Here is a 27,219-nt window from a genome sequence, read left to right as displayed (position 1 = left end):
TGTTTAAACTACTTCGAGCTCCTCAGCTGAAAGGCACTATAGAAACGCAGGCCTCCAGTGGCTAGAGAGCAAGAAAAAGCACTCAAGCCGGTCTGATTCCACCTAGCAGGTAGCAGTGGGGCACACACACAAGATAAATTACACTCAACTGCTACACTCGTGTGCATTAAGACAGATATAGCTTTTTCTGAGATATATTACATTGCATGGGACTATGTGTCCACAGTATTCAGACCTCAATTTTCATTTTTGCTATGAGGTATATCAGGGACCTCTGGACATCTGACTTCACCTAAAATCAGAGGATTTAGGAGGAGGATGGCAACCATTTCTTGGTACCTTCACTGTGACTTAAATATATGTTTTTCTTTTATCCATCACACTAGGCACTGCTTGCTATGCAGTCTTTAGAAACAGGAGGTGCGCCACCTCTCTGTTGTATGATTGGCACTGCAGCGTATGGAGTATTGTCCGTGAAAATGCAGATAGAGCCTGAAGGAAGCAGGCTAGATAGGCAGGTATGCAAGCAAATAGGAGTGCCAGTGAGAGCAGATAGGCAGGCAACAGAGAACAAGATGAATAATCTGCCAGAGAAATCTTGCCCAAAATAAAGTAAGCCAGCCTGCCACAATTCTTTGTTCAGCTCTTGTTGAATATCATAACTCATGCATCCAGTTACCAAAATTAACACACCACCATGAAGATATACCACCTAATTATTGCAGAAGGCAACTTATTCACTAATTTACTGTGAAGCAACTTACTTTCCTAAGATGTATAGCATGCCTCCTTTCGGGGTATGAAGGACTAGCCAAGGGGGCATGGTGAGACTTGTTAGTTGTTCTCCATAGTGTCAGATTTCATTTCAAAAATTGACCAGAGTAATCAATAACACGATGTCTGCCTGAATTTGACGGGAGCCTAAAACAACAGCTGATGTCTGAAATGAAATGAATGGAGCAACAGGTGCTGACTTAGATGCCAAACTGTCAGCATTAACTATTTCAACATGCAAGGCATGAAGGAATCGAGCAGTAATATCATATTACAGAGATTTACACCAAAGAATGGAAAGATATATTAAGGTGTGAAGGCCTTTAACAAACATGGTGGGGTTTCAGTGGTGTCCTCATTGGTTTCATTTTTTTGAAGAGGGGCTCAGCTTCAAAAGTTTGTGAAGTGCTGCAGGAAATTATTATGTAGCTCTTGGTAACAAAATAAACAATGTGTGTTTCACTCCATATGTCAAATATTACATTTTATTTGAAAATAAGCTGAATGAACTGGGCAATATGCAAGGCCTATTTGAAGTTTAGAATGCTAGAAGTCTGGCTGTAAATGCAATCACAGAACTGGAAGGGACCTCAAGAGGTCATCTACTCCACCCCCTGTACTTGAGGCAGGACTAAGTATTATCTATACCATCCCTGACAGGTGTTTTCTAACCTGCTCTTAAAAATCTCCAATGATGGAGATTCCACAACCTCCCTAGACAATTTATTCCAGTGCCGAACCACCCTGACAGTTAGGAAGTTTTTCTTAATGTCCAACCTAAACCTCCCTTGCTACAATTTAAGCCCATTGTTTCTTGTCCTATCAGAGGTTAAGAACAATTTTTCTCCTTCCTCCTTGTAACAACCTTTTATGTACTTGAAAACTTATGTCCCCCGCTCAGTCTTCTTTTTTCCAAACTAAACAAACCCATTTTTTTCAATCTTCCCTCATAGGTCATGTTTTCTAGACCTTTAATCATTTTTGTTGCTCTTCTCTGGACTTCCTCCAGTTTGTCCACATCTTTCCTGGTATGTGGCACCCAGAACTAGACACAATACTCCAGTTGAGGCCTAATCAGCAAGGAGTAGAGTGAAAGAATTACTTCTTGCGTCTTGCTTACAATACTGCTGCTAATACATCCCAGAATGATGTTTGCTTTTTTTGCAACAGTGTTACACTGTTGACTTGTTTAGCTTGTGATCCACTATGACGCCCAGATCCCTTTCCGCAGTACTCCTTCCTAAGCAGTCATTTACCATTTTGTGTGTGTGTAACTGACTGTTCCTTCCTAAATGGAGTACTTTGCATTTTTCCTTATTGAATTTCATCCTATTTACTTCAGACCATTTCATCAGTTTGTCCAGATCATTTTGAATTTTAATCCCATCCTCCAAAGCACTTGCAACCCCTCCCAGCTTGGTATCGTCTGCAAACTTTATAAGTGTATTATCTAAATCATTGATGAAGATATTGAACAGAACCAGACCCAGAACCGATCCCTGTGGGACTCCACTTGTTATGCCCTTCCAGCATGACTGTGAACCACTGATAACTACTCTCTGGGAATGCTTTTCCAACCTGTTATGCACCCACCTTATAGTAGTGCCATCTAGGTTGCATTTCCCTAGCTTGTTTATGAGAATGTCATGCAAGACAGTATCAAAAGCCTTACTAAAGTCAAGATCTACCACATTTACCACTTCCCCCCTATCCACAAGGCTTGTCACCCTGTCAAAGAAAACTATCAGGTTGGTTTGACACGATTTGTTCTTGACAAATCCATGCTGACTGTTACTTATCATCTTATTATCTTCTAGACGTTTGCAAATTGCTTGATTATTTTCTCCATTATCTTTCCGTGTACAGAAGTTAAGCTGACTGATCTGTAATTCCCCAGGTTGTCCTTATTTCCCTTTTTATAGATGGGCATTATATTTGGCCTTTTCCAGTCTTCTGGAATGTCTCCCGTACTCCATGACTTTTCAAAGATAATTGCTAATGGCTCAGATATCTCCTCAGTCAGCTTCTTGAGTATTCTAGGACGCATTTCATCAGGCCCTGGTGATTTGAAGACATCTAACTTGTCAAAGTAATTTTTGACTTGTTCCTTCCCTATTTTAGTCTCTGATCCTACCTCATTTTCACTATGTTGGCATTCACTATGGCATTCACTATGTTGGATGTCCAGTTGCCACCAACCTTCTTGGCGAAAACTGAAACAAAGACGTCATTAAGCACCTCTGCCATTTCCACATTTTCTGTTGTCTTTTTCAATATAATCACATAACATGCTATAAAGTGGCCACAACACCTTAAATCAATTTTTTCTGGTTTCAGACAGGGAATTTAGTAGTATAATTGACATTCAGATTCAGCAGATATGTTTACTTCCTTGAACATTTTTCACCCATTTTGGTTTTAAGTAGTAATAAGAATCATTTTATAGCAATACTCATTTCTATTCTACAAACACACCCTGTGTTTCAGACTGCTTTTTATAGGAAACAACAAGTGGTTTCTGTAGTGTAGTGGTTATCATGTTTGCCTCACTTGCAAAAGGTCCCCGGTTTGAAACTGGGCAGAAACAGTGTCTGGTTTTCCTGCTTTGAGCAGGGGGTTGGACTAGATGACCTCCTGAGGTCCCTTCCAACCCTGATATTTTATGATTCTAATATTAAATGGATTTTTAAGAAATTTTGAAACAAACAGCACTGCCCTTACACTTCTGTGAAATTGAAATACAACAACATATGGTATATTAGAATGAAAGAACACTGTGCAGTTTAATTTTCTTTATTACCACTAGCATTATATTTGTTATCGTTATTCCACATGCAGGTCACATCCAAATGATACTAATCTGGTGCTAATGTGCAGATCAGCATTTAGCAACAGCTGAATTGCACAGGGTGTATTATATTTTCTCTCTCATTGGTATTTAATAGCTCAGTATTTGCTGCATTGTGCTCTGCTTTTCAGTTCTTAGAGTGATTAGCCTCTTTGGTGCTGTTTTCTAATTTAATGTTGATTTTCAAGAGAGGGGTTGAAAAAGAAGTAGGGATCTCAGAATTGAGAGTTGAGTTTAATAACTGAATTCTAAAGTAAGTTGATTTAAGGTGCTACTATTGTCAGAAAGTAGAAATTTACAAGAGATAGGCTAGAAAATCTGAAACTAACAAAGAGGTTATATTGATTCTAGACATGTTTCACATTAAATATTTTCACACGTTTCTCTTTCAAGACTGTTTTGGATTGGGTATTTAGAACTTGAGTTGTTTGGGCTATTGAATACCTTAATTATACACCCGCATTTACTTTCTGAAAAGTAAATTTTAAAGGATAGATCCTTGGCCCCACTATGACTCCTTTGTGCTTTTCTGGCAGGACAGAGCAGCTGGAAAGCTGGTGAATTCAGCTTTGATGATTCCCTTTGCTTAAGTGGAATCCCAATGTGGCACAAAACCATTCTTGCTCTACATCCTGTCCCCTCCCTCCAGTTCCCAATAGAGTGAGTGTTCCTCAGTGATCCCCAGCTGCTAGAATGGCTTTGGAGCCATGGACAGCTGGGATGTAAATTACTGTGGCCCTGAAGCGGCAATAACTTATGGCAGGAGCAGGGCTATGGAGTTGAGGAACGTACCCACACTCCCAGCTTATGTGTCAAGCACAGTTCAGCTGGACCTGAACATTTAGTCCTGAGTGTTCAGTACTGGAAATAGAATCTAGATCCTGAGTGCCCCATCTGAGCTTGAGAAAACAATTATAGGGAGGGTACTAGTTTAACAAAATAAATAAGAGGCATACTAACCAGTCAGCTGTGACCAAATACCACGATACATTAGACAAAAACACTCTTCCAGTGCTTCCCCATGTATCAAATACATTGAAGAGTATTGCCAGATTTTACCTCTGAATGAAGGTTGCAGCACAAGCCAGCAAAGAAGGGCTAAAGATACCTGTGGGCTATTGTGACCTGTTAGTTATCACCCTATCTCCAGTTTTTACCAGTGAGCTGTTTTCTCAGACTACCTTGTCAAGTACTTAAAATGTTGCAAACCACATTTTTCAGCCAGTATTATTTACTAGTGCTTTTCTTGATCAAAAGATTATAGTGTATAAGGCAATCTCAAAAATCTTCATTGCTACATTTCAGAGGTATTCAGGCTTTTCCTATAATATGGATCATATCTTAATAGAGATTGTCTGGTGGACGCACCAAGCCCTCCCTTTTGCAATTGCAGAGTTTCCCAGTGGCAACTGCAGCAATTGCGCACATGGAAAAATATCATTAAAAAAGCATTTATCTATCTTTAGATAGATAGCATAATGGATGAAGTTCCATTGGAAGAAAGTTAAATAGACCATCTCATTTTGTTCATTTTACTGCACCTTTACATCAGTTCTGTTCCTCTCTTTTGGCTCCCATGCACATTTCACTGCCACCTAGATCCCCTCTCTGCACATGCTTCCCCGTGTCTTGGTCCTCTCTCTGCCTCCTCCAACTTACACATGATTCTCTGGAAATGCTGCCCAGCCACCCGGTGCTCTTCTTCCCTTGGGCATGCTGCCCAGTCATCTCCTTCTCTTCACCCACCCATCCCCCACCACCATCACGCATGACTCTCCTGTTGGTGGCTTATCCCATTGGTGATTCCAGTCTTTGAGGGTAACTGGTTTCAAAGTGTAACCCTTTTAATAGATTCTTTAACTTTACTCTGACAACTAATGTGCAAAGGTAAGACAAGGGGAAGGGGCTGGTTAAAAAAGGTTGGTTAAAAAGAGACAACACAAGTGAAAATAAGACATGACAATCTTGCACAATTATTAGCCATTAACTGAATGGTTTATTAAATCTTTCAGGCTCCAGTGTCAGTGTTTCTTCTGTGGCAATGGCCAACATGAGTAGTACCTAGCAGAGCAGAGTGCTGCATTCCTGATGTTCAGTAGGAGATACTAAGGACAACTGTAGCATAGGTAAGGCAGCTCTCTGGACTATCAGCATGGCAAAAGTTGGAGGTAGAGGAAATTATGATCCTGATCCCCAGTGCAGCTACACAGATTTACACCGGCTGAGGATGTAAATGGCTAAGTGTTTAAATCTATACCTATATTCCATTGAGGATTGGCATCTTTGTTTATCTATTTTTAAAGTTTTTCAGGTCACCTTGGAATATCCAGTCAAACATGAACCCAGCTCTGAAAGCAGTAACATGCACTCTCATGATCAGTTCAGAAAGAGGGAAATGACTGGGAAACGTAATCAGGAAAAAAGGCAACGTGTTGTTGTAGTTTACTGTAACTGAAGCATGGAGAATGATTTTTAAAGTGATTTTAAGGCCTGGGTTAAAAGGAAAACACTTTATAGCTGAACGCATTTGCTACCATCAATCATCTTCAATTAAATAAGAGGAAGAAAGGGCAATACATATTCATATTTCTTCAACAAAGCATAAGGAATGTGTACAAGTGTAAGAGTAAACTGCATATTTATCTTTATTCTTCTCCAAAGGGCAGAAGCAGAAGACAGGTTCCGTGCTGAAATCTACAATACCATCAATTTACACACCATTTAACTGTGCCATTCAAGAATACAATAATGAACTGACGGCAGAAAATTAACCTAATTCTTAAGATTATCAAGAAAATAGTAGGTTAACGTACAACTCAAGCATTATTAGTGCCAAAAGCCCATAAAATTTTAATTGGAGATTGAAATTGTATCAGGTTGTTTTGATTTATTTTCCTGCTAGATATTTGCAAATATCCCAAGTAGCTATTTAGTGCATTGTCTAATGCCCTGATCTTGCAATGCAATCCCGTAACAACAAATCCTGAGACAATGCTGAAGCATCCATTGAAGGACTGGGACCTTAATTTTTACTGTGATAGCAACAAACTTCTGCTATTATTCTAAATATTGCTACCAGAAATGGTTTAAACATTAGCTTTGTTTATTCTTATGCAGTGGCTGTGAATTATGGGAAGTGCTTGTCTGCATTCCAGTCCTTGAAATCTGACACAAAATAATCCAGCAAATTCTAACTGTCAAATCATTCATAATTACATTAAATATGGATTAAAGAAATATTCTTTGAAGCTGAAGCCTTTGTTCTTAAAGCTAACAGATAGTTTTTTTTAGATCACGTGGAAAATTAAAATATTTTTAAAAGTCCTTCAAGTTTTATGGAGGTGTCAAATTCAGGGAATATGCAAGGGACTATGAGGAGTGGTGGGAATTTTAAAGGTGATGGTGTCACAGATTCCAACCTTAACTTTCTGAGAACTCAAATCCACAATAGAAAAGCCCTACACAGTCTCAGTATTTTCAATTTTGAACCAACTGCTTTACCCAGACATTCTTGCCTGGTTAACAGTACAAAACATTAGTCATATGAATGCACCAACTCAGAACCTATTAAAGGATGATGCTAAGAGTAACTTTTGATTTGGGGCACCTCTATTTTTGGCACTTGGATGCTCATCCCTTTCTGAAAATCAGGCTACATTAATATGTCTCAGGTTGAGCACCCAAAAACTGAATTGTCCAAAATCACTAGTCACTTTTGAAACCTCAGCCAGAAACTTTTATCACTATTCTATTGTCACACCCCAGCTTCTACCCGTTTCAGAAATCTTCCCTGTGAGTCCCTGTAATATCATCATTTCAGTCACCCTATATCAATCTAAACTTCTTCCAATACAAGGCTATTTATTTCTAATTGTCTGGTTTTTATTTGTGCTTGAAGACACAGAGAAATACAGGAAACTAATAATGCAAGTCTTTTAAGAGATTAAAGATATTTTGTTCATTTTCCATTATTTTGATTGTTTATTCAATATTTGGTATTTTAAATAACAAATGATGGAAAGCAAGGGCATGTCACAGTGAGTTCTGTTGTCTGATAGGTTATTTGAGGAACTGATGTGGAAGTTTTCAGTCCCATTAGGCAACTTCTTTGGGAGGTCAGCAAATATTTCACAAAATTCTCACCCAACCACAGGGCAATTTGAGAAAGACAGCATATCTTTTCTTTCCTATGAGGAATAGTGTACAGAGATTCCCTAGTACATTCTGGTTGCTTTGTGCTGTTCCGGCAACACAAATTCAGCTAAAATGGGCAGTTAGGCCAGGTTTATGGTTCATTCTCATCACAAAAGAGACACAAAGCAGCCAGAATGTAGTAGCCTGTCTGGCCGGCCAATGGTGATTTTCAGAAGCATTTAAGGAAGTTACATTTCATGCTTTTTGACTAATGAAGAAATAAACTGGAATGATGTGGAAGAATTTGCTAAATATTTATATTTGGATGACGACAGTTACAAAATGGCTATGCCACCCATCTACTGGATGAGCAGATAAAGCAAATGCTCAGGATTCCTGTCAAAGTTCATTGGGATCTGGATATCAGTTACCTTATAGAACACCCTTCTTCAAATTCTAGGTAATAATAGCATGTTTGCATTAGGAAATTATCAAATTGCAGAACCTGTATGGGTTTTTATAGGGAGATATGTGAATTTAAGTGATATGATCAACATTAAAATTACATTTTCATTTTAAATGTATTTTTCAAGTAACCACAAAATGACTGTCTAAAGGAAATCTCTTCTCAGTTTGTTTACTTTGTATATTTCATAGCACTTAGTGGAAGTCAGTTCTCCCATTTCATTGACAGTATACACCCTTCCACAGGCTGTGCATCCCAGTTCCTGCAGCAGCAGAGCTGAGACAGAAGGTAAAAATGAACTGGTAACAAACAGATGTGTGCACAGAGTAGGGGATGGGGCCTGAGTATGCTTGGTTTTGTTCCTCTCAGGCCCACATAGAAAATGCTTCTAAACAAAAAGGAAAGCAGAAAGTGCCTTAACATTATTGTTTAGTATGAAGTTGCTCTCTCAGGAAACCTATCTTTTAAAATGAGTCAAAAATTTAAGTTAACAGTGTCCCTTTAAAGAGACTGAGTTTCCACTAGATGGCAATTTTGAGAACCCAAAGAGGGGCGTCAAAAGATTTAATTAACATGGCTTGTAAGGATAGCAATGTGAGCATAAAGACATACATACCTAGCTGACAAGGTACTAGTTTAGGCAGCCAGAAAAAGTAATATTGTGGTTACATGGCATCAGAATAAATTGAGAGAATGAAGTGGTATATCCCAAGCCAAGAATCCCCATCTAATCAGATACTTAGCAGAGCTCCCAGAAACAATGCAGCCATCATTAGTGTAACTGTCTTGCAGGTGGGCCTGTAGAGACCACTACAGTGTAATATGCAGGACTGTCTTCTGGAAGACTCAGACAGGTCTCAACAAACCAGTGCTGCATGGCAGAGGGTCAGAGGGTGGTGAGACAAGGGCTGGAATGCCTAAAGAGACTGCATCTTTGGTTTCTTATTAACCAGCCGTGGTGAGACAGAAGTTTACTTTTGTTACTGGCTTGGTGTAATCTAATGATAGAATAACCACCAGTTTGTGGTGAGTTTCTCCTATTTTTCAGCAGTTTGTCCTGAATTTGGCATCCTCAGCTGTGACCCACTGAGGCATGGTGACACCTCCCAGGGGAGCCTATCCTGCTTCCCATAGTTCCTGCAGGAGCTTCCCCTCAAACCTCAGTCCCAAACATTCCTTAGGACCATGTTTCACTCTGCTTTTACCTCGAGAGAAAACTCTCAGCCTTTCCTGGGTCTGCTCCCTGCCATCCTTCCCATTGCCCTGTGTTCCTTCCTTTATGAATGTTCAGACCCTTGTCCACTGTTTTTAATAACAAAATCCCGACAATCCCTTCAAATATCACTCAGTGGCCAAATTGGTCTCAGACTCTCATTAACCCCTGGTTAACAAGTGTGGGGTTTATACACCACATCACAGGGCAATAATGATGTAAACAGTAGGACAGAGTTTCCAATGAGATATATTATGAGCTGGTAAACAAAAAGGCCACTGTTTTTCCGAATAAAAGTATCCAGATGGGGAGTCTGACCAGTATAACTAAACTATAATAGTATAGGTTTCAGAGTAGCAGCCGTGTTAGTCCGTATTCGCAAAAAGAAAAGGAGTACTTGTGGCACCTTGGAGACTAACCAATTTATTTGAGCATAAGCTTTCGTGAGCTACAGCTCACTTCATCGGATGCATAAAGTGGAAAATGCATGCATCCGATGAAGTGAGCTGTAGCTCACGAAAGCTTATGCTCAAATAAATTGGTTAGTCTCTAAGGTGCCACAAGTACACCTTTTCTTTTATAGTAGTATAATTATATCAGCATAATAAAGCCAGTAAATTTCCCCATGGGGACCAACCCATAGCCTAAGATTTGTATATAGATCAGTTACCTGAGCATACACTTCACTCATGCTGACCGGACCTTTCTGTTTATCTTGAAGTTTAGCACAGCTGAAATGAACAATCCACAAAGTCTGCAATACACATTTTACAAAAAAAGTAATAATCAAAGATTGATAAATACTAAGTTACTAAGGGATTTTCCCCTAGTAAAATGAAGCCATCCTGTTTTCTCCTAAATTACACCATCTTCTCTGAATAAGTATGAAGCCAGAAAGACACACAGAAAACAGGAACCTGTAAGATCAGTATAAGCTTAGTAACTGATTAGTTTCAATGTGGGGGAAAATATGACCTTTGTAATCAGTTGTCAACAAACTGTGCAGAACACCACAATCTTGCAGATTGGCTGTGGGGAGTTTATTAAAATATTTATCAATCTTTCATACTTAAAAACCTATGGAGTTTGCCCATATTAAAATTGTAACCACATACAAAAAAAACTGCCAAGTTCCGTCATTAGTAACTTTTCCAAATGCCTGTCCTTACAGTCAGAATTTAATGTTAAGGCATCTGGCTTCAAGTTCTGGTTGTATTGCTAATAAACCACATCACACATTAGCAAAGTTTGGAAAGAGGCATGCTGGAAAGAATTCTCTGTGTGCTCACAAACCAGTGCTTAGAAGAATAAGAATTTGAAACATTTCATTCATTTTAGGCTTCTTGCAAGAGCTGTGCAAAATTCCCATTTCTGTGGCTTCTACATGTAGGAAACATGAACTTTGTGTAGGTAACATAACCTGCAGTGTCTGGATTTGCATGTTAAATTCAGTAGCCACAAAACTTCCACTAAAGACATTTGAAAGAGGTATCCATTTATTAGATTTATTATATCTCTATGGGAGTTGCATGGAGGGAGCCTTTAAATATGTTTCTCAAGCTTTTCTTGGGTTTCTAGCCATTATTTTTTCTTGACATTACAAAAAAAACAAACAAAAAAAAACATATCCCCCCACCCCTTTGGAAGCATGCTCAAGTCTCATCTATGTGTGTAATAGTTCATAATCCACATCCTTTTCTCCCCAGGAGTGACAAGGGTACTTTCAAAAGTACAGGACCCATGGCTATAAAAAAAAAAAACCCACAGTCTTGCAACTGCTCTGGGGGGACATGTTAGCACTGTCCTACTGCTAAAATAAAATTAACATTCAAACATGGCTTACTTAAAAGCCCCTTATACATAAACAGGGTCTGATCACCATAATGGAAGTAACCACTGTGCAATCTACAGAGAATATAAGTATACAAATTCAGAAACAAATCTAAATAAAGTACAGATGGTAGATTTAAAAAAATCTTTAGCCAACAACTATCTCTACCTCCTGGAGGAAAAAGTTGATGTACACACAGGAGTAGGAGACAAGGGACTCCTCCTTGTTTTTGCAGGTACAGAGGAACAGGGCTACCACTCTGAAACCTGTTGCTAAGTATAGAAACTCTCTAGCTCCCTCTATAGGTAAAAAGGGGAAAGTGTGTGTGATGGGATCCCCAGGATCCGTGGGACTGCTGTGCTCCCTTAACTCTCCAGCCTGGGCTGTCTCACACAATGCTATGCCAGTGGCAAGCAGCAAAACCTCTCCAGGTACTGTGATCACTCAGTCATCAGCACGTGGAGCCCGACACTCAGCTAAATTGCATAAATGCTCCTGGAGCCACTCATGAATCTTACAGAGAGAGGCACCAGCCAATCACCCCAGAGTCCCGGCTTGCACCCCAGAAATATACCATCTTGCACTGCTCAAGATTCCCTTGGGCAGTGCAACCTCATTAATTAGTTTGCCATTCCAACAAAAGGGTTGTGGACATGCAACAACCCTTGTTAATCTGAGCTGAGATTTCCCCAAGCTAAATCACAAGTGGATCACATGCTCAATACGAGTGAATAATGTAACAGTTGCAAAAAAAGCAATCATGATTCTGGGCTGTATTAGCAGGAAGGTTGTACACAAGACATGAGAAGTAATTCTTCCACTCTACTCTGCGCTGATTAGGCCTCAACTGGAGTATTGTGTCCAATTCTGAGCACCACATTTCATGAAAGATATGGACAAATTGGAGAAAGTCCAGAGAAGAGCAACAAAAATTATTAAAGTTCTAGAAAACATGACCTATGAGGGAAGATTGAAAAAATTGAGTTTGTTTAGTCTGGAGAAGAGAAGACAGAGGGGACAGGGGGGGTGGGGGGGACATGATAACAGTTTTCAAGTCCATAAAAGGTTGTTACAAGGAAGAGGGAGAAAAATTGTTATTCTTAACCTCTGAGGATAGGACAAGAAGTAATGGGCTTAAATTGCAGCAAGGGCGGTTTAGGTTGGACATTAGGAAAAGCTTCCTAACTGTCAGAGTGGTTAACCACTGGAATAAATTGCCTAGGGAGGTTTTGGAATCTCCATCATTGATTTTTAAGAGCAGGTTAGACAAACACCTGTCAGGGATGGTATAGATAATACTTAGTCCTGCCTTGAGTACAGGGGACTGGACTAGATGACCTCTCGAGGTCCCTTCCAGTCCTACAATTCTGTGATTCTATGTGTTCTTTAAATAGTCTTATTTTTTTGTTTAGCTTTATATGCCATGACCACGCCACTATGGGTTCTTTTAGTCATTTATAAGGAGGAGTTTGCAAATATATTTTGTTTAACCAAGACTGTATGTAGGAGTGAAATGGCTGTTAAATTAAATTTTTTTAAATCTTCATTCACTTATCAATATATTTTTTCTAAAGAAAAAGTTAACAATTAGTGTCTATTTCTATTGTCATCAACACAGCTCATTTAAGTATTAGGGGGTAGCCACGTTCGTCTGTATCCACAAAAACAACAAGGAGTCTGGTGGCACCTTAAAGACTAACAGATGCTCTTCATGTGTCAGTACATATATGTCTGCATCTGTAACTTTCACTCCATGCATCTGAAGAAGTGAGGTTTTTACCCACAAAAGCTCATGCTTGAATAAATCTGTTAGTCTTTAAGGTGCCACCGGACAGCTCATTTAAGATATTGGTTTAATTCCTAATCTAGATAGTGGAAGATATACATCTTTTTATTGCTCTTCAGAGCAGTAACACAAGAAAAGATGGCATTTATAGTTAAGCTCTGAAGGAGTGAAACCCTATAAGTAAAGTAATGAGATAATTGCTAGTGGCTAGAAGCCACTAATGAGGGAGGAAATGTATTTGAGTGAGTACTACTTAGTAATATTTAATAATCTATTAACTAATTCAGTAAGGGAATGGCTCTAATTAAAATTGAGTAGAATCCTCCAATTAACACATTTTTTGTTTTCCTTGTGATTGCTTAGAGAAGACTGTGTTCATGTTGTGTGACAAAGTTCCTCCTCTGCCTTGGTGGGTCCAGCGCTTATTGGCGGATTTTCTCGCCTCAGAGGTTCAGCCCTCAGTTTGGCCACTTTCGTGGCTCAAATCTGCCGTTCACTCAGTTAGCCTCATCACTGGCCAGCATGGAGAAAGGAAGAAGACCAATCCCCGCAGTCTCTGCTGATCCACCTAGTGGATCGGGGAACAGGCGAGAGACCTTCCCCTCTGGTGGAACCCACAGTCCAGGTCAACTCCTCCGGTATCAAGTAGGGAGTTGGGGGGATGAAGGGATGGAGGGAACCCGGGCCCACCCTCTACTCCAGGTTCCAGCCCAGGGCCCTGTAGATTGCAGCTGTCTACAATGGCTCCTGTAACAGCTGTGTGACAGCTACAACTCCCTGGGCTACTTCCCCATGGCCTCTTTCCAACTCTTTCTTTATTCTCACCATAGGACCTTCCTCCTGAGGTCTGATAATGCTTGTACTTCTTCCAGTAGTACGCCTTCTCACTCTCAGCTTCTTGCACCTCTTGCTCCCAGCTCCTCGCACGCACACTACAGACTGAAGTGAGCTCCTTTTTAAACCCAGGTGCCCTGATTAGCCTGCCTGTCTTAATTGATTCTGGCAGCTTCTTGATAGGCTGATTAGAACACCTGCAGCCAGTCTGCCTTAATTGTTTCCGGAAAGTTCCTGATTGTTCAGGAACCTTCCCTGTCACCTTACCCAGGGAAAAGGGACCTACTTAACCTGGGGCTAATATAGCTGCCTTCTATCACTCTCCTGTAGCCATCTGGCCTGACCCTGTCACAGTTGATAGGTATGGCTGCGTATGAAAATTCTTACCTAGACTTTTTAACATAACATGCACACATGGTCAATATTTATCAACTTTTGATTAGCTCACCCTTATCTAGGTCCATAACATGATTACCTTTCTAACTTCTGGATAAACATATTTATAAAACAGTCTTTCAGGATAAATATTACATAGAATACAATCTAATATTTTCTATTATTGCCTATTTGTTTTATTGAATACACCAAATCATTTGAAACGAGGAGAGTATATTTTACATTAGTATGCAGTGGTCATCATTAAAATCTTTACATTGCCCTTTGGGGTAGATAATGCTACTGTGGCATTCACACTGTACTTTTAATTGCCTGAAAAAAAATTAGGATTCTAATAGCACCTACTGTATACATAACAGAACTTTAGATATTCAGTATGCATTATATTGCACAGTATTCACTGTTCTGAAAATAACCAAAATGTTGATTATTTGTCCTAGAAAAGTCAAGTAGCATTACCCTCAAGGACAAGTCAGCTGAGACTGTGAAAATAATTTAAGACAAACATGCAAATATCCTCTTTGGTGCTAAAATAAATTTATTTACAGGCATTCAGATACCATGGTGATGAGCACAGTATAAACAGATTAGATCTGATCACACATGTACATTGTACCCATGGAAAATGTTTCTTTACATTTGCAACTATGTAAATCCTCCAAAACTACTAATTTGTGGAACATTTACTTATGCAACTTTGACCTCTTTTCTTGCACTTTGCTCATTAATGCATCTCAGCTTGATCATCTTGTAACATTCCAAAATCTTAACCAGCTTTTCAACAGTGAGCAAGAGCCATGAAAAGAACATGCCTTCCCCACGACCCCTCCCCTCCCCCCCAAGTCATGCCAAACAAATCATATCAAAACAGATTTAGAATTATACTGTTCCAAAGTCCATGGCTGACACTGTTCAGTCCAGAACAACTAAGATTTAAATTTCAATACCCCATAAACTGCCAGGGCTAAAACTCTGAAGCTGTATCTCACTGGAGAGATGGCATTCCTTGTATAATGTTAGTTGCTAGTCTTGATGTTTGGCAAGATATCAGACCTTATAACTGATATATAGAAAGTTATTTTAGATCAGTGGCTCTCAACCTTTCCAGACTACTGTACTCCTTTCAGGACTCTGATATTTCTTGCGTACCCCAAGTTTCACCTCACTTAAAAACTACTTGCTTACGAAATCAAACATAATATAAAAACGTGTCACAGCACACTATTATTGAAAAATGGCTTACTTTCTCATTTTTACCATATCATTATAAAATAAATCAATTGGAATATAAATATCATACTTACATTTCAGTGTGTAGTATATAGGGCAGTATAAGCAACTAATTGTCTTTATGAAATTTTAGTACTGACTTCACTAGTGCTTTTTATGTAGTCTGTTGTAAATCTAAGCAAATATCTAGCTGATGTACCCCCTGGGGTACATGTTCCCCTGGTTGAGAACCATGGTTTTAGATCATTTAAAATTGTATTCTACTATTTCTTTCACTCTACAGTCTGTACGTGGTAATTGATACAATCTGATCACAAAGGCAGAAGGATATTTAAAAAAAAAAAAAAATGTGAGAGGTAAGTGCCCTAAAATAGGGTGATACATATTGATACATGGTGGTACTAAAGTTTCACTGGAACTTGGGATAACCTCTACAACTCACTCATAGCTATACTACCTGCAAATAATGTAGATTGTCTCAAACAAGTGCCAACAAAAGTCTCCACCTACGTATACTATATGCATAGATGCTGCATATACTGTACCAGAGATACGTTCAAACAAAAATGCAGGTCTTAACACCTCAGCACTCTGGACGAGACAGCTCTAGATCTGAACTTTGTTGCTTGGACCCATGTCTAACATAAATGCACATGTTTATGTTTTGCAGACTCCTATAGTAGTGGTGATTTTAAATATAAGTTGAGGGTATCCTAGAACTCTAGATAGCTGCTTTTCGCTTTGGCGTTTCTTTTAGACTAAAATCCAAATGAATAAATGTGCGTCTGTGTACATATATAGGGACAGAGAGAGAGAATATAGATATTGTAACTTATGCACTAATGTTTCAAAAAACAAATATACATGTACATAGTGGAGGCCCTCTTTGTTCTGTGTTCACACAGTGCCTAGTACAGTGAGGTCCTAGTCCATGACTCCTAGGGAATGTCCACCCTGTATTGTATACCTGGGACTGTGGTACCAGGTTGTGGAGTTGGTGTTTTTAAGCCTATGTCTGCGCATCCACACTGCATTGTAAATCTGGTTTACAATTGCTAGAGCCAGGTTTCACAGCCATGAGAACATGTCCACACTACACTACACAGACCTTTTGATTCAGGTCTGTGGTTTGAGCTGTGCCACACTGCAAAATGACAGGGCTTGGACCCAAATTACAGCAGGAGTCTGGGCTCTGACCCACCTCCTTCACAGTGGCCTAGGACCTGAGTCCCGGATGCTTGCTGACCAAGTCAGACTGGTTTATGTGAGGAGAGAAGCGGAGCTTGAACTCAAACCTGAGTCAGACACTAGGTTTAGCGTGCAGTATTGACCTACCCCTAGGCAGTACCACAATGCATACAATAAATAACTCTACATGCAATAAATATATATATACATAGAGCTGACAAATGGTTATACTGTTCGCATGTGAGAGAAAGAGGTATGTTCAAATCTTCCAAGGCACCTTGTTCTTTTCTCTTCTTTCTGTCTAACTGACATTGCCTTTTATTTCACAGTAACTAAAGCAAAGAGAAACCTAGCCTCCCACTGAACTTTTTTCCTCTGCTGTTTTTTCTCTATAACAGTCTGTCATCCATCATCATCATTAGCCTCAGACATGTTACTGACATTACACATCAGTTATCACATTGGGCATACTAGTCTAGAGGTGATTTTAATTAAAGCTTTAAGCATGAAAGGAAATCCAATAATATTCAAAAATGGCACACACAAAAAACAAACCACAAATGCACTATTCACAGTCTACCTTTAATTTAAGGAAAAAGGGAAGAGAAAAGCAGACATTTAAGCCAAACACAACCATTACATGGTAGACAATCATCTAGAACAGAATGGCTGTCTATCTGTCACACCTGTGTAACTGTAAACTGAAGGAAGCCACATGTACCTGAAACATTGATGCTTTTATATTTGTATTGAAACCAAAAATAGTACTGCATGCCCACACTGGCCAATTAGCCTCTTAACTACACAAGAATCGAAGTTCAAGGTCTCACAGCAATTTGTTTCTTGCAGGTATGCTTTACAATAGGCTCTTCATTACACTTCAACACAATAAACACAGCTGCTTCCAGGTATAGCGCCTTCCATTTGGAAGACTTCAAAAGTATGTTTAAAACCTACCAATTCGCTGGAATTGCTTCACCCATCATTGAAATGCAGCCTCTGAGATGCTGGCCTGGTTGCTCTCTAGGGGCTACCACAAGATAAGTGTTAAATAGTAATAATACTAGATAGACAGAATGCAGAGCCTTTTTAACATTGCATAACTATGCTAAACAACAGCCTAGGGATGAAGTGAAGAATATTGTTCTAATCAATTGGTAGTGCACATGGAATTTAAGTCAATATAATGCAGTTACCCAAACTAAAACATAAACAGTGGGAGTATTTGGAGGGAGGCAGATCTTCAATTGGTCAAGACTTTTGATTTTGCATCTCAAAACAGTATCTCTTACCGCACCCTAAAATGAGGCTTAGGTGTTGGTTCAGCATTGACTTAGACAGGAGAGAGTCAAAGTTTCAATAAATTTGGTAACAATCTACTTATACCTTGGTCATCATCTCTCATCCAACTACAGTCCTAATATAATCTGATCCTGCTGAGCTTGTGAGCACCCAGAAGACCTCTGTCTGGGTAATAGGGTCACAGTGATTATCGAACAGTAGGCCAGGTTGCATACTATTTGGCAAGTTCAGTGTGACCCAAGGAAAGCAAATGTGCTTTTGCAATAAACCTAGAGACACACACAGTGTTTTTATGATGGTGTTTACTTAGGATGACTTTGTGGACAGCACTGCTGAAAGATTGGGGTGGATTTGAGGGATATTTCACCATAACCAATGAGCATAATGTAATATTACTAAAATTAAGTGATACAGATACAATACTGGATTGGGAACATATGAATATTACATTAAAGGACACATGGCAATTTTATCTCACAAACTGCAAATGTGCTTTTCAAACGTAAATAACTCTGGATTTGAGGGGAGTTGTGCAAATAAAGTTGTTAGTCTAATTAACGATTGTGAGCAGCTCACAACAAAAAAGACACACCATTAGAATGACTGGCACTACCAGGTACCTAAAGATCCATCGTTTTAAGCCCTGATTCAGCAAGGGCACTGAAGCACATGCTTAACTTTAAGTACTTGTAGTCCCATTGCTTAAAGCTGGGATTACTCATATTATGTAACTATGCACATGCTTAAGAAATTTGCAGAACTGGAGCCATAAAGATTAAGTGCATTGTAATACATGGATTTTGGATTTAAGACTTCTGTTGTATTTTTAAGATAGCTAATGATTTATGGCATATTCGGTTTGGGAAATGAGACTGTTCTCACACCCATATACACAATTTTTTCCTGCTTAGCTATTTCCCAGCATGGATTTCTTATTATTTTTGTCCAGATGCAGGATAGCATGAAGCAGCTGTTTTTGCAAATAGCGTCAGCAGGGAGTACTTCTGTACAGTTCCCAGGCCCTTAGCCAGCAAGGGCTCACTCACTGTGTTAAAGGGTGACTGAAATCCTCATTTTCTAGGATGTTATGAGGTTGATCAGACTGGTCTTACTGGACTGGGATCATTGCAGAACCTCTGTATTGAACTGTTTGCCTTACGTAGCAGTGTTTGAGGAGGACCTTGACATAGTTTCTCGCAAGTACTAAAGTCAGTCTCTCTCATCAATCATTGACGAGAATTGATTCTTACTGTGCTATATCCGGTTATCATTTCAGCCTCCCCTATGAGAGCAAAATGCAAAACATTAGTGCTCAAGGAATACAGAGAAGCACTTGGCTGCATAGTGGTGCACATGGCTTCTTAAAATGAGACACTGCAGTTCACAATGGTGATCTCAGAGTCAGTGGAGCAGGAGCAGCTGTTACCTATAATCCCCACTTTTGTTGTCCTCTGGCACCTCAGCATGCAAGTTAGATCAATTTAGATTCAGTGCAAGTGCACTCACCGAAGGCAAACCTCTTCACAGGTGGGCATGGCATAGCATTTCTTTCCTCATCTAGTGACCCCTGATAACAGCAGATCCAGACCTGGGGAAGTCTCTCTCCATGTGACTCAGCCCTTCAGCCAGGTCACTTTAAAGTCTTTCCCCTTTCAGGGTAACAGTGTTCTCAAAAGGTGCTTTTTGCACTTGGGTGGTGGCAGCATCTACCCATCCAAGGTCAGAGAAAAGCTGTAACCTTGGGAGTTTAATACCAGCCTGGAGTGGCCAGTAATCATTTTTAGAATCCTTGCAGGACCCCACCTTCTGCACTCAAAGTGCCAGAGTGGAGAATCAGCCTTGACGCTCCTTTATCTGGAGTGCAACTAACAGAGGCACCATATGTCCCAGGATAAAGTATGAACCCTTCCCCATTTCACACATTCAAGAAACAAATTTATTCAGAAGATTAATCTTCTGTCTCCTTTTAGGCCAGTTTTGTTCTTGCTGCCCAACGTGGAGGAGCACTGAACTTTAGTTTCTAGGGTTGGACAGTAAAGACACAAGAAAGACAGTCTAGGATAGCTAAATGTGTGCTGACCGCTTCTGTGATACAGGAAATTGGAACCTGGCTCTTTCACATCTGCTCACAAATGAATAAATCACTGCCCAACACCCAACAGTGCTGGTGACATATGAAAGAAGAGGACTGGGCTTAAATTAGTTCAATCTTTGTTTTGCTGATAGGTTTGCTATCTGAAGGAGCTCAGTCAAAGTCCAAGTGATAAATTAAAACACACAATTTCATAGAATCATAGAATATCAGGGTTGGCAGGGACCTCAGGAGGTCATCTAGTCCAACTCCCTGCTCAAAGCAGGACCAATTAAGAGTTTGGAATTCTGAGCTAGACTTCAGAGGGAATTTACCTCTAAATAATATACACCACAAGGGTATTAATAGAGAAACTATGATAACTTTATTTTCAAGAGAAAGTTACTTGGTTATTTCCTGACACTCCACCAAAATCACATCAGCAGGAAATGTAATGCATTAGTGTTTCTTCACTTTAAGGAATGATAAATGATTATGATAAACAGTGTGATGGCTCAAAATGCAAAATCTATTTAAAAATGCATGGAATTACCTGTGTAAAAATGAAGTCAGTCATTCAGAAAGATCTTGCGTCCCAATGGGGAAAATGACAAATATGCTTTTGCAAGGCTACCAATACGTCTCCATAGATGCGACAAAAATAGGCATGGTTGTTCCCATGAGAAGAACAATGTTCCACCTTCCAGTACAGATGGAAATCTACCTATGACCCCAAGTCTTTGTACGGCTTTGCACAAAGCCCTCAGAAAGTATCAGACCATTAGATAACCTAAGCCACTTTGACCGAGAGAGAACCATTCCTGAAAACAAAACAGCAGCAGCGATTCCTGCTGTTTGATGTGATCACAGCAAGCTCAGGAGGTCCCTTCTCAGAAGTTTTGGTTACACCAAACACTGCCAGGATTTTTCACACTTTTGGTCTCATACCAGTTTAGCGCCAGTGGAGCTACCAACGATCAGAGCCCTAATGCAAGTCAGGTACAGACATTGTTATGATCATGTCTTAGTGGTAAGAACACCTGCATGCAGTCTACACCAGTGCTTCTACCATTGTAAGCACTAGTGAAGCTGCACCCGTGTTAGACCAAGTGTGGGAGTTCAGTCTACACTGAACAGTTGCAGACAAGGCTAGTATGGTTGATGATCATGTTTGGAATAATTCTTAAATATGGCTACAGGCCTCATTCCAGTGGGACATGTTTTGCATCCAAACTTGAAAGGTGTAAAACTGAGGAAACAGTGCTAGACTACGATGGTATTGGAGAATAGTCTATGGCAGAATTTTGTTAACAATATAATCCGGTCCATACTGGACAGAGAAACTCTGCAACAAACAGGATTGTTGTTGGCAAGTAGTTATATGTTCAAGCAGTAGCATGGACACAGCTAGAGTTACACAAGCACTGGTACATACTTAACCATTCAGTCTTATGTCATCCTTCAAGATGACCAGAATCTACACGGAATTGAAGTATTTAACCAAAACTATGCCACCAATTTTTTGTTTCCTTTGAAAATATGCCACTTTCAAAAATAATTGTTATAAACTGAATGAGTTGAATGGACCTTTTCAATAACTTTTTCAAAATATAAATCCCAATAAATACATTTTAATGCTTTTTGCAAAAAAGTTCCAATCTTGAAACTAAAATTATGAAATTCAGCTTTGCTGTTACTGCCCACTTCCAACTACATCTCCAAGGAAGTAATTTTCCTTTTCTTCCTCTTTTAAATTCATCACTTCTTTCACCCAGCCTTCTATTGCTGGTGTCCTACAACTTAGTATCTGAAGAGAGACTAGCTAGCCTAAGTGTTTTTCAACAATTTTCCTTCCATTAGTTGTATGTCCTTTACCAGTAAATATTATACCCCTAAGATTAATTATCTAATAACATTTAATTTGCCATTGACTATTATTAAAGTGTTATTTGTATTGTGGTAGCACCTAGAGGCCCCAACTAGAAACAAGTGCTTAACTTTACTTGAGCACATGCTTAAGTGTTTTGTTTGAATGCCTTGTCTAAATTTGCACAGGAAGTCTGCGGCAAATCCTAATCTGCTAATCCAGCCCTTAACAACAAGGCTGTCTTTCCCCTCCTAAGGATTCTTACACATTTTGTGTGGAGACTGTTTTCCTCTGTTTATTCACAAAGCAGCTGTATTGCTCCTGTAAAATATCCTGCTGATGTGCCTTACCCTGACATATGGGCAGGGGGGAAGAATCACTTCTGGGGTGAGAGTATTGTTCTCTTCATGTTCATTCTGTCCTTTTCCTTTCTAATGAATCTGCCAATAAGGGTGACAGTAGCTTTGTGATATGAACATCTGCTCACTAGAATCCAACTGACACCACAACTGATTTCACATAGGTCACATATTGATAAATGGGGTTAGATTTAATTTGCTGAACTGAAGGTAAAAGACTGTAATACAAGGAGAGGAGGTTTCCTTGTTCCATATGTGATATTACAGTCTTAATGGGACCAGACTGCTGTTATAATCTCCTGTAGTATAGTAACAGCTGATAAATCTGCTTTGCAACCTCGAATTGCAACAGAGCTACCTTTCAAGTACATTTCCTATTACCACCACTAGATGTCATACTTTTATACACTTTAAAGTGGCTAAAACAGGAGTACTTGTGGCACCTTAGAGACTAACACATTTATTTGAGTATAAGCTTTCGTGGGCAACAGCCCACTTCATTGGATGCATAGAATGAAATATATAGTAAGAAGATATATATATATATACATACAGAGAACATGAAAAAGTGGAGTAAGAGGCTAATTAATTAAGATGAGCTATTATCAGCAGGAGAAAAAAACTTTTGTAGTGATAATCAAGATGGCCCATTTAGACAGTTGACAAGAAGGTGTGAGGTTACTTAATAGGGGGAAGTAGATTTAATATGTGTAATGACCCAGCCACTCCCCGTCTCTATTCAAACCCAAGTTAATGGTATCTAGTTTGCATATTAATTCAAGCTCAGCAATTTCTCATTTGATTCTGTTTTTGAAGCTTTTCTGTTGCAAAATTGCCACCTTTAAATCTGTTACTGAGTGGCCAGAGAGGTTGAAGTGTTCTCCTACCGGTTTTTGAATGTTATGATTCCTGATGTCAGATTTGTGTCCATTTATTCTTTTCCGTAGATGATTACATTTAAAAAATTCCCTCACACTTTTACAACACAAATACATTCCATTGGTCTCCCATCTTTGCTGGCAAAAAATTTTGAGAGCTTGAATATAAACTATAATGCCTAGGTCTTAATTCCAGGCTTGCCAGGTTTTTATTGTCCTTCCTCTGCTCTTCCATTTTCCCTATGTTGCACCATTTTACCTTTACCTGAGGAAGACACCAAGAAGTTCCCACTCCAAATTTTATTCCATGAATCAGCCAGTATAAAATACATTGACATCATTCACCCCAAACCACTGCCAAATCAGTATTGCCTTGCATTTTTTCCTGGTGGAGAATACTGAGATCTCACTCAATGAGAACACTGAATAATATGCCATTTTTGACTAAAGAAAGTCCATGTCGCCCCTGACAGAGTATGTCCAACGCACAATTCTGTTCCAGATGTGGAAGCTGCGGGATGTACATGATCCTGGAGCAGGTATCTGAAAAGAGCTTTGTTTGTATGAAGTGGTGATTGACAGAGCTGAGGGAAGAGAAGATCTGAGGTTTGGAGATGCAGATGGAAACTATAGTTGAGTTTCAAAGGGAATTTGCGCAGATGATGGAGGGAAGGAAAGAGGAGGCTGAAGGGAAAGGCCAAGACTCACAGATGCAAACTGGACTGAAGAACTCTGAGGGGAGATTCCTGGGTGAGGAAAGTGGCCAATGGAAACATGTGACTACGAGAACCAGGCAGAGGAAAAGTCTGGATAGTGAAGAAGAAATAGGGCTCAGGAAGAGGTTTGCTGAGTTGGAAAATCAAGAAGTGGCACAGCAAGCAGTAACTGAAGGTGGAAGGACAAGGAAGAAGTGAAGAGTGGCTAATCCTATAAGAAGAAGTGAAGAGCCAAAAAGAAGGAAGGCCAAAGAATCACACTATCACCAGGAAAAAAGGCGGATCTCCATAAATGGTGACTCCCTTCTAGGAAGAACAGACAGGCCTGTCACCAGAGCTAATCCAGAGAACAGACGGGTGTGCTGTCTGCCAAGCTAAGATACAGGATGTGGATCTGAGGCTGAAGAGGATCCTAATAGGAGCAGGAAAGAATCCACGGATTCGCCTTCATATGGGAACAAATGATTACAGCTAAATTCTTGCTGGAACGTATCAAGGGTGACTAAGCCAGGCCCAGGAAAACACTTAAGAAAATGGAGATAAAACAAGATTATGATGATCAACAGATGGCTAAGGCAGTGGTACTATAAGGGGAGATTTGGGATGTTTGACCTCTGGGAGGCATTCATGGACAGAGGACTATTCTCATGGGATGGACTCCACTTGAGTACAGAGGAAATAGACTTCTGGGATGGAGGTTGGCACAACTAATTAAAAGAGCTTTAAACTAGGAACTTGGGGGAGATGGTTGGGAGATGCTCTTGTAATCTCCACTCCTGATTCTAACACTGCATGGGAGGAAAGAAAAGAAAGAAAAGATACAGCAATGGAGAAAGGAACAGCAATGGATAGGAGCATGGACTTTAAGAGGAAAGATAGTGCTGATACCAATGAAACTAACAGTTAGGTAGGCGATACTGGCAATAGAATGATTATACCCAAGCAGGTGAGGAATCTGGGCAAAGCCAAGCAGAAACAACTCAGATGTTTGTACACCAATGCAAGGAGTCTGGGTAACAAAATGGAGGAACTAGAACTACTGATGCAGGGAGTGAAACCAGATATTATAGGGATAACAGAAACATGGTGGAATAGTAGCCATGACTAAAATACGGGTATTGAAGGGTGTGCTGTTCAGGAAAGACAGAAATAAAGTACTGGTGTAGCAGCACTATATGTGAAGACAAGCCCTTGGTGTGCATGTGGCATTTGGGTTATGAAGAATTCTCACTTCCTCAATATATCAGACCAACATTTATACCACATCCTGCAACGCCTTCATCGCTAAAATATCCTGAACTGGAACTTGTCACATTTTTCATTGTGAATCATATTTCTGATTAATTTAGTCCCTTTTTCTGTTTGCTTGTATAATTGCTCAACTATCCCTTTATGGAAACAAATTACAGCCAATAGGTTCTTTAAGAACTGCTCTTGTTCACACACAGTCATCCTTGTTTGCATGCGAATGAGGGTATTCGTACAAAGGATAGCCCATTCCCCAATCCTTTGTTCTCAAAAGAAATGTGTGTGTGTGAATGTTTGTGAATAGCAAGTCAAAAGGGAATGTGGCTGAAGCTGTTCAGAATCAGAAAGACCCTTCACAAACACTATTTCACAGAATTTACCACCCAGCTCTAAGCTGAAGATGTACACATGCTAAATCAGAGAAATGAGTTGAGTTTATCAGTTTCAAAATAATTGACTTCTAGAATCTAATGTTCAGAGAATCCTCATTCTTCTCACAACACAGTCTACCACACAACTTTTATATATCTAAGATATTTGTATATGGTCCTGTTATAATATCTGAATACCTCACAAACTTCAGTCCTCACAACATCCCTGTGAATTAGGGAAGTCATCTTACCCCCATTTTACAGATGGGAAATTGAAGCAAAAAGAGACTAAGTGACTTGCCCAAGGTCCTTGTGACAGAGTGCTAAGAACCAGCAGCTGAAACAGCATTCTGATCACTGAAAATCCAATTAGTTCTCCTGGAGATGCCTGATTGAAAGAAGAAATGGCTAAATACTAGTTCTGCCTGGGCTGATGAGAGATAATGAGCCTTTCAAAAGAGCACAGGAAGAAAGTGCAGGAGGAGGAGAGGAGGCAAGGAAGGGGAGGACAGACAGCAGAGCTGAGCCAGAATAAAGGGAGATCTCTGCATGGTGATATCTCTTCCCCTGCTTATAATTGCATGACACTGTAAATAGGAATTGCTGCATGGGACCATAAAAGGGTGGTGTTGGTGAAACACAAAAAAAGTACACCATGTAGGTGTCAGAGCCATTTGTACAAGAAGACAGGAGTGAAGGGCTACATGCTGTCATGGTCCTACAGAAAATTTATGGTAGAACAGGGACTTGAACAAAAGTCACCAGAGTCTCAGACTAATGCTCTACCAACTGGCCCACCACTCCTCTGAGAACCCATCATTCATAGACATGGTGACCTCTTACCTCCTTTTTATCCTAGTATGTACCAACATCAATGGCACTATAGATGTATGAAGTGGCTTGGATCTAGATATCCAGTGTGAAAATTGATCCACTCCCTCAAAAAAACGCTCTTATATCTTTTCTGGTATTGATCATTTTTCCTTCCCAGCATCACAGGTGAACCATGCATCAGCTACAGCTACTACTGTAGAACAAGTACAGAGACCAGGTGCTTTGAGATCTGGAGTCTTGACATCTCCTAAGCAGCAATATTCTGTCAGAGAATTAGAGACTGACATATATGTATGGACACCTGAAAAACAGCACATCTACATGTGCAGGAGTCAATTTACTTCCAAATCTATCAAGTCATATCAATCCTTTAGAACACTAACCCTTGAGAATATTATGTTGGGCTGACCATTTGAACCAGTATAATTTTCTGGTGCTCAGTTTACACCAGGGAAGAACGCCACATGACTGGCTTTCTCTCTTAACATTTGGTAGTCCCTTTTGATTCCATCAGCATAGTACATGCATTTTTGGAGGCAGATATTCCAAAGTTCCTACATGGTCCCATGAAACTTTGGCCTGGAGCTGTCCAGTTATGTCAGACATCCCACCAAAACCCATAGTTTGCTTCCCTATATCTGGACTCACCAAATCAATGAAGCCTTAGGATTAGCCGATGATTGTCATCTAGAAATAGAACAGAAAATAACTCTCAGTATTGGACATTAGGAAAAACTTCCTAACTGCCAGGGTGGTTAAGCACTGGAATAGATTGCCTAGGGAGGTTGTGGAATCTCCATCATTGGGAGATTTTTAAGAGCAGGTTAGACAAACACCTGTCAGGGATGGTCTAGATAATACTTAGTCCTCCCA

At 39.8% G+C, this 27,219-nt stretch overlaps 2 protein-coding genes across 4 annotated transcripts in view; one reads left to right on the top strand and one right to left on the bottom strand.

Annotated features, from left to right (window-relative positions):
* The window catches only part of BLNK (B cell linker), a 135,007-nt gene that overhangs the window by 4,960 nt on the left and 102,828 nt on the right, over positions 1-27,219 (top strand). The gene's annotated exons all lie outside the window — the stretch shown is intronic.
* Positions 1-27,219, bottom strand: part of DNTT (DNA nucleotidylexotransferase) — a 478,907-nt gene that overhangs the window by 349,658 nt on the left and 102,030 nt on the right. Inside the window, exon 3 of the mRNA XM_084635618.1 lies at positions 26,995-27,033. The gene's annotated coding sequence lies outside the window, so the exon portion shown is untranslated. The remainder of the gene's footprint in view (positions 1-26,994; positions 27,034-27,219) is intronic.

Source organism: Lepidochelys olivacea, assembly GCF_965140295.1.
Source record: "Lepidochelys olivacea isolate rLepOli2 genome assembly, chromosome: 7".
In the NCBI taxonomy this organism is placed as follows: domain Eukaryota; kingdom Metazoa; phylum Chordata; order Testudines; family Cheloniidae; genus Lepidochelys; species Lepidochelys olivacea.
Note: the sequence above shows the minus strand (reverse complement) of the source record. Positions and strands in the feature narration are given on the sequence as shown.